Source organism: Malania oleifera, chromosome 10, assembly GCF_029873635.1.
Source record: "Malania oleifera isolate guangnan ecotype guangnan chromosome 10, ASM2987363v1, whole genome shotgun sequence".
Classification (NCBI taxonomy): domain Eukaryota; kingdom Viridiplantae; phylum Streptophyta; class Magnoliopsida; order Santalales; family Ximeniaceae; genus Malania; species Malania oleifera.
In genome coordinates, this window is record NC_080426.1 from 21,084,918 (window position 1) to 21,097,363 (window position 12,446).

The following is a 12,446-nucleotide window of genomic DNA, read 5'->3' on the forward strand; positions in this document are numbered from 1 at the left end:
CAAAAATGATACTCACTCTCTGACAGGGCACTACATACGGCCCTCTATTTGCGAGCCTGATCTGCTCGCCTACCTGGATCACCTGAAAAATGTTTCAACACTAGAATGAGCCAACGTTCAGTAAGAAGAAATATGTTATTACTAGTGTGTGGCAAATGAGCTACCATATATATCATGAAATTTATTTTCATATAAACATGAATAACTGAGTACAAAAGTACAGTACAAATAATAAAATACACCACCCATTTTTCCCTATTGCTTAACATAACAGTATTATGGATATAATTCAAAGTACTTCTAATGTACATAAGTATGGTCCCTGTTTTTGTAAATCTGTACATATGTAATAGTAATTGAAACTGTTTCCTGTGACTATCTGTGTCATGACATGCCCCCTCATGACAAGGTTGTGCGGTCCGTAGGTTGGATTTACCCTGACTCGCCAATTAGGAATAAATCACTGAACTCCGTCAGTCAACCTGCCCACCTCAACCCATATCTGAATGGGGAGCCTAACCTCTTCAAGGGCCTAAGTGGTCGACCTTACCACGTATTATCTGAATAAGTGGTTGCACTCATAAAATAATATAGTATCTGTAGCAACGGTACCGTGCTCTAGAGCTGCAAGTCCAACAGGGTCTGATATCATATAATATATTTTTATACATATCTAACTGATTTACCATGATTCTGAAGTACTGAAATAACCATGATGCTACATAAACTGTAACTGTAGTTCATACGTAATAGTGAGAACTGTATAATCATAACACTGCCATCTGCATAATCATAATACTGAAACTGTATAATTATAATATTGATATTCGTGTAATCATGGTACTGAGATTTGTATAATCATTGTATTAAAATCCATAAAAGTATGGTACTGAAATTCGCATAATCATAATACTGAAATTCGTAAAAATCAAGAAACTAAATTTGTAAAATGTATATCCGTACCATATTCATATTCACAAGTTACACCATTACTAAATACATAATCTTTATAATTAAATAAACTGTATAATGTTTCTAAAAATACCTAACATAGCATATTTTCCTTACCTAAACTTTGAAAAGTCCCTATGATAAACTGGCCTAACTCCCGCAGGGCCTCCTACACAACACCCTGAAACCAATATATGCCATAACATAATATCTGTATTTTCTCGCCTATATCATTTCCTATAATTGTCATAAAGCCAAAAAGGGACTAAAAGATCTTACTTTGAAATTGGGATGAAATCCAACTTTGTTTTCCCAACGATCTACTCCGGTAGATTTGCAGAAAACTCCGCCAAGAGCTTCGTGATAGCTTCGGATCGTCGATCCGGCGACTGGTGGGGCCGAAAACGAAGACAGAAGGGAGAGAGTAACGTAGAGAGAGAGAGAGAGAGGAAAGAGAGAGAGAGAGAGAGAGAGAGCGGCATGAGAAATGACAATATATCCCGGGTTTCCACTATTTATAGGGACAGGTTCGTCGACGAGACACGTCACTTCATCGATGAATCCTTCAATAAATTCGTCGACGAAGCCCTATATTTGTCGACGAAATTTAAAGAAGCCCGATTCGTCTCTTGGTATTTTTTCGTCAACGAAACCCTGTGTTCGTCAACGAAATTCTCTAAACTTTCGTCGACGAAACCTTGTGTTCGTCGACGAAGCCTGGTAATTTCTGAAATTTTTATTTCCCTCAAAATGCAATATCGTTGACGAAGTCTACGACCTCCTTCTGTTTCTATATCTATTTTCTCTCCCTCTTATTATTAAAATGTTATTATTCTTTGGGTCACTACATACTTGCTCCCATAAGAGCCTTTGTACAAGCTTGTCTCAGATACTTGAGGGGTTTAAAAAATGGATCTTGACAAAGCAAATGCACGATAAGGTATTATGGAAGAAGCTCTTACAAATTATCGATTTGATTATAAACATATGTCGCAGGAGTACCTACGGTGTTACTATGACTGAAGTTCTTATATATAAGTGTGGTATTATGATAAACAAGGATAATGTGATTCATTTGACATGCTTGTATTTGGGATTCACGTTTTGCAAAAGCATTTGTGTTGTGGGGACTCTTTGTGAGCTTCTTTGCAGTAATTTTTTTAAAAATAAAATAGAAAAATTAATTAAATAAATAAATATTTTTAATTAATAAATATAATATAATAACCTATTAATATAATATAATTATTTATATATATATATATATATGCAAGGATGTAATTTCAAATCCCCCTTGGTCGTACTCCTAATTTATCCATTTTTTTATTTTATTTTTTTCATAATAACATTCAATATAAAAATCTTGTACAACTGTATAACATAATCAACCTGAACCCGTGAGTACCAAAGATATACCCAAAATACAACTCAGATACCTAAACAACAGGAAACGTAAATTACAACATACCATACAACCAACCACAATACCAAAGTTCAACTAAATCTGTTATATTTACAATCATCCACCAAAAAGGTCAAATGCATCATAGGGTCATAACCCAAAAATAAACCCGACCCTAGCTCAACGACTCACCCTTCAAGCACGGTAGCCTCACCGGTCTCTACTGTTGCGGAGCTCTAACCGCTCCTTTACCTGGATTTCCTGAAATGTTTATGTAGTTGGGGTGAGATACCTCTCAGTAAGAGAAATAAACTAATATCAGTGTGTGGCAACATAAGTGTTTTCGTGTTATACATAATATTAGTGCATACATCATAACTGGTAAAAACTGTTGATATCATACTTGAATAAGACATGATTTCTCATAATATAATATAACGTACTAAATTACTAACATGAAAATCATCTTATATAACTGTACAATACTGAAATACACCCAAGATGGATAACTAGCTGATGTCATATCTTACCCCCACATGACTAGGTTGTACAGCCCGAATGCAGGACCTGGTAATGGTTGGCTAACCATGTTAGATCAATCATAAGTCTGTAAGTACGATGGGCCCACCCCTACCTGGTCCCGGGACTACCAGAGGGACTACTCCACTCTACACTGATGCCACATTGACTATCATCTTCCATACTACTGGTCGTGTGGTGGCACTATCATAATTTTGAACATATAGCTACGGTGCCGTACTCCTGAAACTGTACTAAATCATGTCATCCAGGCTCTGATATCATATAATAAATTTCATATACTGAATATAGTTGTTTCGTATTTCATAATAATAACTGTCATGTAAATATTGCATAAATTTTATCTGATTATACTTGATTATGGCATCTGCGCCAACATGAATCTTGGCTTCTGCGCCGGCATAACATAACATGAATCACGACATCTGTGTCGACACAACATAACATACTAAATATAATTTTCCTATACTGTTTAATATTATAATCATAAAATCATGATTCCTGTGTTCTTTTATAATTACCTTGAAAACTATCTTATCATACTTGATATGGGAAAACATATTATTCTGTTATACCTATTTATATGAAAATTTAACCTCGTGCCACACAAAAATGGGTAACATTTTGAATATAAAATCTATTCTAAAATCATGATTTCTAACAAATCATGTTTAAATCATAATCTCGTTCATAATTGTATTTCCCAAACATTGTTATATAATATACGTATTTTCCTGAAATTTAATGTTGTAAAATGATAAATAATTTTATGGAAAATCTTAACTTAGTTTATCCCCTTACTTAGCTTATTGAGAAGCCCACAAAACCTCTGATTCTTAAACCTGCAGTGTTCACAGCACAACACCCTAAAATTATCATCTGTTCTAACAAAATTTCAGTATTTCATTTCCTAACATTTTCTCCTCAGTTCAGAAACACCAAATACCCAATAATACTAAAATTAACTAACTTATCCAAATTTGGGATGGTTCCCAAGTTAGCCTAATAAACGATTTACTCCAGCAGATGTGTAGAGAATCTTCTCAGGAGTGACGTAACGACTTTGGATTGTCGAACCGGTGAAGAACGGGGGCGAATTTCTAGAGAGAAGGGATGGAGGACAAAGAAAAGAGAGAGGAAGGAGGGTTTGTATGCAAAAATGGTCGCAAATCTGAATTTGAGCCATTTATACCACTAACTTCGTCGACGAAGTCTAGAAGAGAGTTCATCGCCGAACATTTACTTATCGTCGACGAATTTTAGGCCCTACAACAACCCTCTCAGTAATTTCTCGTCAATGACGCACGTGGCGTGCGACGAATCTAGCGGTGAGTTCGTCAACGAACCCTGCAATTTTTTTCTTTTTAAATTTTCTTTTTTCTCCCTTTTTTATTATTTAATTTTTATAATTATTTGGGTCTCTACACATACTCTCTCTCTCTCTATCTCTCTCTCTCTCTCAACTTCTCTTCCATTTATTGGCTAAATTGAAGAACGGACATCTTTCCCAGATTTTAGTTCCGCTTGTAATTTCAAATAGAAATTTCAAACCCTCCCTTACTCTCTCTCTCACTCTCTCTCTCAATTTCTCTTCCATTTCTCAGTCAAATTGAAGAACGACATCATTCTTATGTCCCAACTCCGCTCTTCAAATATTTAATCGGAGAAATTTTGTCTTTTGTGCACCGTAAGTGTAATAACACCAAAAATAATATGCAGGTAAATGTAAAAAAAAAAAAGTGAAATTAAAATTAAAAATTAAATTAATTAATTTTTAAAAGTATATTATATATATAAAAGAATTGTCCCCCACTGTGTGAATTCCATTTTCTCTCTATCCATCTCACGTCTCTCTCCCTCCTCCGTTCCTCCTTCCCTCTTTCCTTAATTTCTTCTCCAATACTCGGTCAATAGAAAAATAGAAAATACCACTAGAATCCTATCTCCGCTACTGCATTTTTACCAGAGCGGATTTGTTGTAGAAGGGACATAAGCATCACTCCTAAGGTAAGGTAACCGCTCACTCTCTCCTCAAAATTTCCCTAAATCTCTAGCCAACTCAGCGATCGGACACCACCACGGGGTCCTAGCTCCGATCCTTGTCATGTTGGCAAGAGCAGATTTTTAATTTAGGTTTCTTAATCGCCACTCCAAGGATATGGTAGGATAGTTAAAATATATCTGTTGATTATTTTTAAAGTTTTGTGATGACCCAAAAATATATATATGATTAAAGTACAATAATAATAAAATAATAAAAATGGTCATTGAGTTAATATCAATACAGAAATGTTTTTCTGTAGGATCTTTGATTCTATGTTTGATGCCTAAGAAAGACCTTATCTAAGCGAGTGCTCAAAGACCATTGCGGCTCAGTCGCTCCCTAGAGGTCGACTTGGTCAAAATGGAATTTCATAGGATAAACAAGATAGACACTATTTGTACACGTAAATAAGTATATATACATAAAATAGTGTTTTGACAGACATAATTTGTAAAAATACATAATAAGATGATAATAATATAGGTATCATATGTGGGGCCCACAAGACTATGTGGGGTCCACATGAGTCTCGGAGCCACAAGACACTGTTTATATACTTAAATAAGTACATAAAATAATATTTTGACTAATATAATTTGTAGAAATATATGATAAAATAATAATAATATAGGTATCCTATGCGGGGTCCACAAGATTGTGTGGGGCCCACATGAGTCCCGAAGTCATATGGAGGTTTACACAAGTCTCAAAGCTATGTAGGATGCATAAAATTGCATAAGAGTTATTCGAGTTACGTAAGATCCATTCGAGTCTCGAAGTTGTGTGGGGTCCACATGAGTTTTCAAAATTCAAATTTAATTTTTGTTCAAAAATAAATAAATACTAAAAATAATTTAAAAGTAAAAACAATGATAATAATGATTAAGAAAAATAATAAAATAATTAATTAACTAATTGACTAATTAATTAGGTAAGTGATTAATTAAAAATTGATTTAATGGGAATGGTGGCAAGCACTCCCACATGGCCTCCATCCCCATCCCATACTCAATCCATACCTTGCCCATCCCTTGCCCATTCTTTAATTTTAAAAAAATTATAATTTCACCCATCTTCCCACACTTTTATAAATTTTATTTCTTCACTAAAATTTTCCTATAAATAGGAAGCTCTCAACCTTCATTTTTCACAACAATTTTCAAAGGATGAGAAAGATTAGTGAGTAAAAGAAATTGTGGTGGAGAGAGAATTTTTGAATAAGTTCTCAATCACCTACTCTTTCCGATTTTATTTATTAGAGATAGTTACAGTGTTCGTAAGGAAGAAGGTAAATAAATTTTGATTATATTAGTTTTTTTTATTTAAAATTCATACCCGAGTTTACTTTATAAGTAAATTTCAATTATGTAAATTAGTTCCACAAAATTTTCATGGGTTTATTTTTATGCATATTTAATTATATCAGTTCTATCTTTAATACACTTACATCTATTTTGGGGTTAAGAAATGTTCTAATCCCCTCGGGTAAATTTTCAGCATTTCTTTCTATTCAAAAATAAAATCATATATATTTTTAACACAAAAATTGTGTGGCATGAGTTTATTTTCACGTTACATTTTTTTATGAAAATATGAGTAAAGGTGAGATTTTCACAAGATTATTTTAAATTACATAAATTATAATAAAATGGTTTTAAAACCCTTTATGGCAAAGCAAGTTCAAAGTTACAGATGCTCGGTACCGCAACTTAAAGTTTATACGGATCAGAGTGCACTCACACTGTTTACAGAGTGGTTATTTATGTTAGTGGATTTCTCCTGAGTGCATACCTGGTTCCGGACCAGGACTTAATAAGGAAAATCTCACTTAAAGTTTACGTACGTTGATTTAGTTTGGTCAGCCAGCCAGCTAAGTCCAGTCTTCGGACCACACAACCTAGTCGTGGGGGTAAACATGACTTACGGCAAATAGGCCTAAGGGTGGTTTTTATAATATATGTTTATACATAGTTAATTACGTGTACAAAGTTACTGATGATTTGAAGGAAAAGTGTAAGTTTACATAAAAAGGATCATTCTAGTGCTTAAATAACGATCTAAAGAAAACGTATAAGGAAAAGTATATGTATATTTATCATTAAATATTTATACAGTTTTAAAGTTAAAAGTTTAATTTAACAGTTATAGTATATGATTAAAAAAATTTTACTGTTATAGTTGATGGTAAAAGTTTTATGCAGAAATTTTTAAATTTGTATTTATTCTAGAGACAGTTTTGAAGTTATAATATTAAATATTATTTTACGAAATTTTTAAAAAAACTCATTTTGACTACACACTAATAATAATCATATTTACTTACTGACCGTCGTCTCACTCCAATCATATTTTTATTTCAGATAACTCTAAAGAGCATGTTGAAAATCAGGCTTAGCAAGCATGCGGGTGGGGATAGAAAAATAAAGATTTGTTTATAAATATTAGTATGATGTCAGATATTTATGCTTGTGTAATTTTTCTTCTTTGAAATAAATGATTGTAATATGGATAATTAGTGCTCTGGTTTAATAATAATTGAGTTTATTTGCTTCCCCTGCAAATCAATGGTAAAAAGTTAATATCTTAGGCCCCTCGGGGTCGGGGTGTTACATTTCGTATTAGAGCAATAGGTTATCGGTTCTGTAGACTTTAAAAAATGTATTTATATATTTTACCGGAACATAGGATATAAGTTCTGCATACTCTAATATATAAATTTTACCAAAGCTTAGATATAAAACATGATTTGGATAGAATTGGGTAGTTTAGAATATTTATTTTAGTTTGTTATATTATTATACGTTAATAATAGATTTATGATTTTAAAATAACATTTGATCATTATTTAAGAATGGATCCTAAAGATAGTAGCATTGGAGGAAATGAGATTTACGTGAAGGCTCCCAAGGACAGGTAATAATTATAAATTTTCTAGGAAAAATAGTAATATTATTGAAGACACGTTAATTAATTTAAATATGTTATTTATGTTTGTAAAAACACGTACCTATATTGATGATTCATAATTAATTGTCAAATGCATTAATAATTTAAAATTTATATATATATAAATATAATAATATAATAATATCCAAGATTTATTTATTTTCTTTATTATTATTTTCACTAAATATATAAGAAATAACCCATTAGACCCTACTGAATTTAGAAGTGCTACACATACAAATAGATATGAATAAACGATCTATTATGAAATCTGAATTTACCCAAAAAATTTCTTTGCATGCATAAGTTAGATATGAATATGTATTTTTACGTTACATATTCAGTTATCAACAAAACATTCAAGCTTAATTTAGGAATATATATTTTGACAAAATCTTTAATTTTAATTTTGTATCAGTTTATAAGGAATTAAATATAATTCAAATATTGCTTATTATATTTAAATTCAAATATATATATATATATATATGTATAATCCCTTAGTATATGCAAGTTAAATATGTATATCTATTTTTTCCCATTACATATTCAATTTCCATCAAGTATCCAAGTTTGATTTAGGAGTACAAATTTTGACGAAATCTTTTAATTTTGTATAAATTTATAAAAGTTAATACAACTTAAATTTTTTTATAAAAAAAAAATTCCATTAAAGAAAGCAATATAAAAGTTAACTAATTTCCTTTAAATAACTAACTAATGTTAAATCATCAACCGGTTAAACATGCCCAACATAATAATAATAATAATAATAATAATGTTAATGGAATATATATATATATAAAGGGGTACTTTTGTAGTAAAAAAAAAAAAAAAAGCCTCATGGGTGGAAATTATCGGCTATAGCTCACTTACCCCTGAAGTAAGGTCAGGGCATGAGACCACTTGGGCATAGTGGGGACTCGAACCTGCGATCACATGGATGCACGGCCGGTTCCTTACCACTAGGCCACCCACCCAAGTGGTGATCTAAGGATGAAATTAATTATAGTTAAAGCATTAATAAAGATGTAAAAACATAAAAAGAACCTAGAGTCCGCAAATTTTGCAATACGTGTCGCTTGCTCGATTTTCACGACACATGTCGCTATCCCTCGATTTGTGCAAAACGCGTTGCTCAATATCTGTGACACGCGTTGCTCTCTCTCGACTCTCGTGACAACACGTCGTTCTCCCTCGACTTGTGCAAAACACATTGATCGATATCCGCGACATGCGTCACCCTCTCTCGATTCTCGCGACACATATCGTTCTCTCTTGATTTGTGCAAAACGCGTTGCTCGATATCCGTGACACACGTCGCTCTCTCTCGATTTCCACAACACGCGGTCATTCCCCTATAAAAAGGGTACGCCCTCCTCAAACTCTAAGCATCACAGTTTTCTACCATCCTGAACAACCACATTTCGGTTTGAAGAGATTAGTTCTTCCCAACTTTTCTCTTGGTTGTCTCATTACTCAAAAATGTTGCCAAATCACCCAACTCCTCAAGCTGCTGAGAGCAGCACTAAATCGCCAATCCAAAGATGGAAACCTAGCAAGGCACAGCTGGAGATTTTAGAGGAGGCCTTCTGTAGCAGTCAAGGGGAACTCCCTTCCGTGGAGCGAACTATCTTACTTGCAGCACAACATCGAAGGTATGGTCCAATCGAGCCGAGGAATGTGTGCTTTTGGTTTGAGAACCGTAGGCGTAGGCGGGAGTTAGTTGGAGAAGTCACTATCTCAACTATTGCCCCATCAATTCTCCATATTACCTCCTCCGCCACTACCGACCCAAGCAATGCCCTGCCATTTTTCCAACCCTCTTCCCTATCGAGAATATTCCGACTATGAAACTTACAACTAATATCACACCAATGAGCCATATCCCTTACAATGGCAATATCGCAGTCACCACACTAAGGGTTTCGGATAATGCTGGCCTACTTCACCATTGTAAGGAAATCCGATGCGCATTGAGACTCATATACGGGCCACCAATAACTCGGGAAGAGGGCAGCTCTTTCTCCTTCACCGAACAAACGGGCATTCTCTCCCTTTTTCCGACCCAAGCCGGCGACATTATAAGAGGTCAACTTTACTAAGAAAGAACCCAGGCGGTTAGTAGTGACACCGCTAGTACTGCGATAGATGTTGACGTTGATCTAAGGCTCTAAAGGTCAGATCTCGTATATTTTTAATTTATAGGACATGTATAATATATATACATATATATATAATTATCCTTTCCTACATCTTCTAAATTTCTTTTCCATTTCAACCTATATTAGACCGACGATTCACACTTCAATTACCAAAATAAAATACTTCGCCAAATTGACCCTCAATCTATTATAAGATTTAGTCAAATCGTTAATCAATGTACTCTTTTAAATAGCGCAACCAATTATACAGTACTCATTTTAAATTAGCAAATTCTGAGGACGAAATTTTTATAAGGAGAGGAGATTGTGATTACCCAAAAATATATATATGATTAAAGCACAATAATAATAAAATAATAAAAATGGTCATTGAGTTAATATCAATACAGAAGTATTTTTCTGTAGGATCCTTGATTCCATGTTTGATGCCTAAGAAAGACCTTATCTAAGCGAGTGCTCAGAGTCCATTGCGGCTCAGTCGCTCCCTAGAGGTCGGCCTGGTCAAAATAGAATTTCATAGGATAAACAGGATAAACACTATTTGTATACGTAAATAAGTATATATACATAAAATAGTATTTTGACAGACATAATTTGTAAAAATACATAATAAGATGATAATAATATAGGTATCATATGTGGGGCCCACAAGACTATGTGGGGTCCACATGAGTCCTGGAGCCACAAGACACTGTTTATATACGTAAATAAGTACATAAAATAATGTTTTGACTGATATAATTTGTAGAAATATATGATAAAATAATAATAATATAGGTATCCTATGCGGGGCCCACAAGATTGTGTGGGGCCCACATGAGTCCCGAAGCCATATGGAGGTTTACACGAGTCTCAAAGTTATGTAGGATGCATAAAATCGTATAAGAGTTATTCGAGTTACGTAAGATCCATTCGAGTCTCGAAATTGTGTGGGGTCCATATGAGTTTTCAAAATTCAAATTTAATTTTTGTTCAAAAATAAATACTAAAAATAGTTTAAAAGTAAAAACAATGATAATAATGATTAAGAAAAATAATAAAATAATAAAATAATAAAATAATTAATTAACTAATTGACTAATTAATTAGGTAAGTGATTAATTAAAAATTTATTTAATGGGAATGGTGGCAAGTACTCCCACATGGCCTCCATCCTCATCTCATACTCAACTCATACCTTACCCATCCCTTGCCCATTCTTTAATTTTAAAAAAATTATAATTTCACCCATCTCTCCACACTTTTATAAATTTCATTCATTCCCCAAAATTTTCCTATAAATAGGATGTTCTCAACCTTCATTTTTTACAATAATTTTCCAAGGATGAGAAGGATTAGTGAGTGAAAGAAATTGTGGTGGAGAGAGAATTTTTGAATAAGTTCTCAATCACCTACTCTTTCCGATCTTATTTCTTAGAGATAGTTACAGTGTTCGTAAGGAAGAAAGTAAATAAATTTTGATTATGTTAGTTTTTTTTATTTAAAATTCATACCCGAGTTTACTTTATAAGTAAATTTCAATTATATAAATTAGTTTCACAAAATTTCCATGGGTTTATTTTTACGCATATTTAATTATAACAGTTCTATCTTTAATACACTTACATCTATTTTTAGGTTAAAAAATGTTCTAATCCCCTTGGGTAAATTTTCAACATTTCTTTCTATTCAAAAATAAAATCATATATATTTTTAACACAAAAATTATGTGGCATGAGTTTATTTCCACATTACATTTTTTTATGAAAATATGAGTAAAGGTGAGATTTTCACGAGATTATTTTAAATTACATAAATTATAATAAAATGATTTTAAAACCCCTTATGGCAAAGCAAGTTCAAAGTTACAGATGCTCGGTACCGCAACTTAAAGTTTATACGGATCAGTGCACCTACACTGTTTACAGAGTGGTTATTTATGTTAGTGGATTTCTTCTGAGTGCACACCTGGTTCCAGACCAGGACTTAATAAGGAAAATCTCACTTAAAGTTTACGTACGTTGATTTACTTTGGTCGGCCAGCCAGCTAAGTTCAGTTTTCGGACCGCACAACCCAATCATGGGAGTAAACATGACTTATGGCAAACAGGCCTAAAAGTGGTTTTTATAATATATGTTTTATATATAGTTAATTACGTGCACAAAGTTGCTGATGATTTGAAGGAAAAGTGTAAGTTTACATAAAAAGGATCATTCTAGTGCTTAAATAACGATCTAAAGAAAACGTATAAGGAAAAGTATATGTATATTTATCATTAAATATTTATACAGTTTTAAAGTTAAAAGTTTAATTTAACAGTTATAGTATATGATTAAAAAAAATTTACTATTATAGTTGATGGTAAAAGTTTTATGCAGAAATTTTTAAATTTGTATTTATTCTAGAGACAGTTTTGAA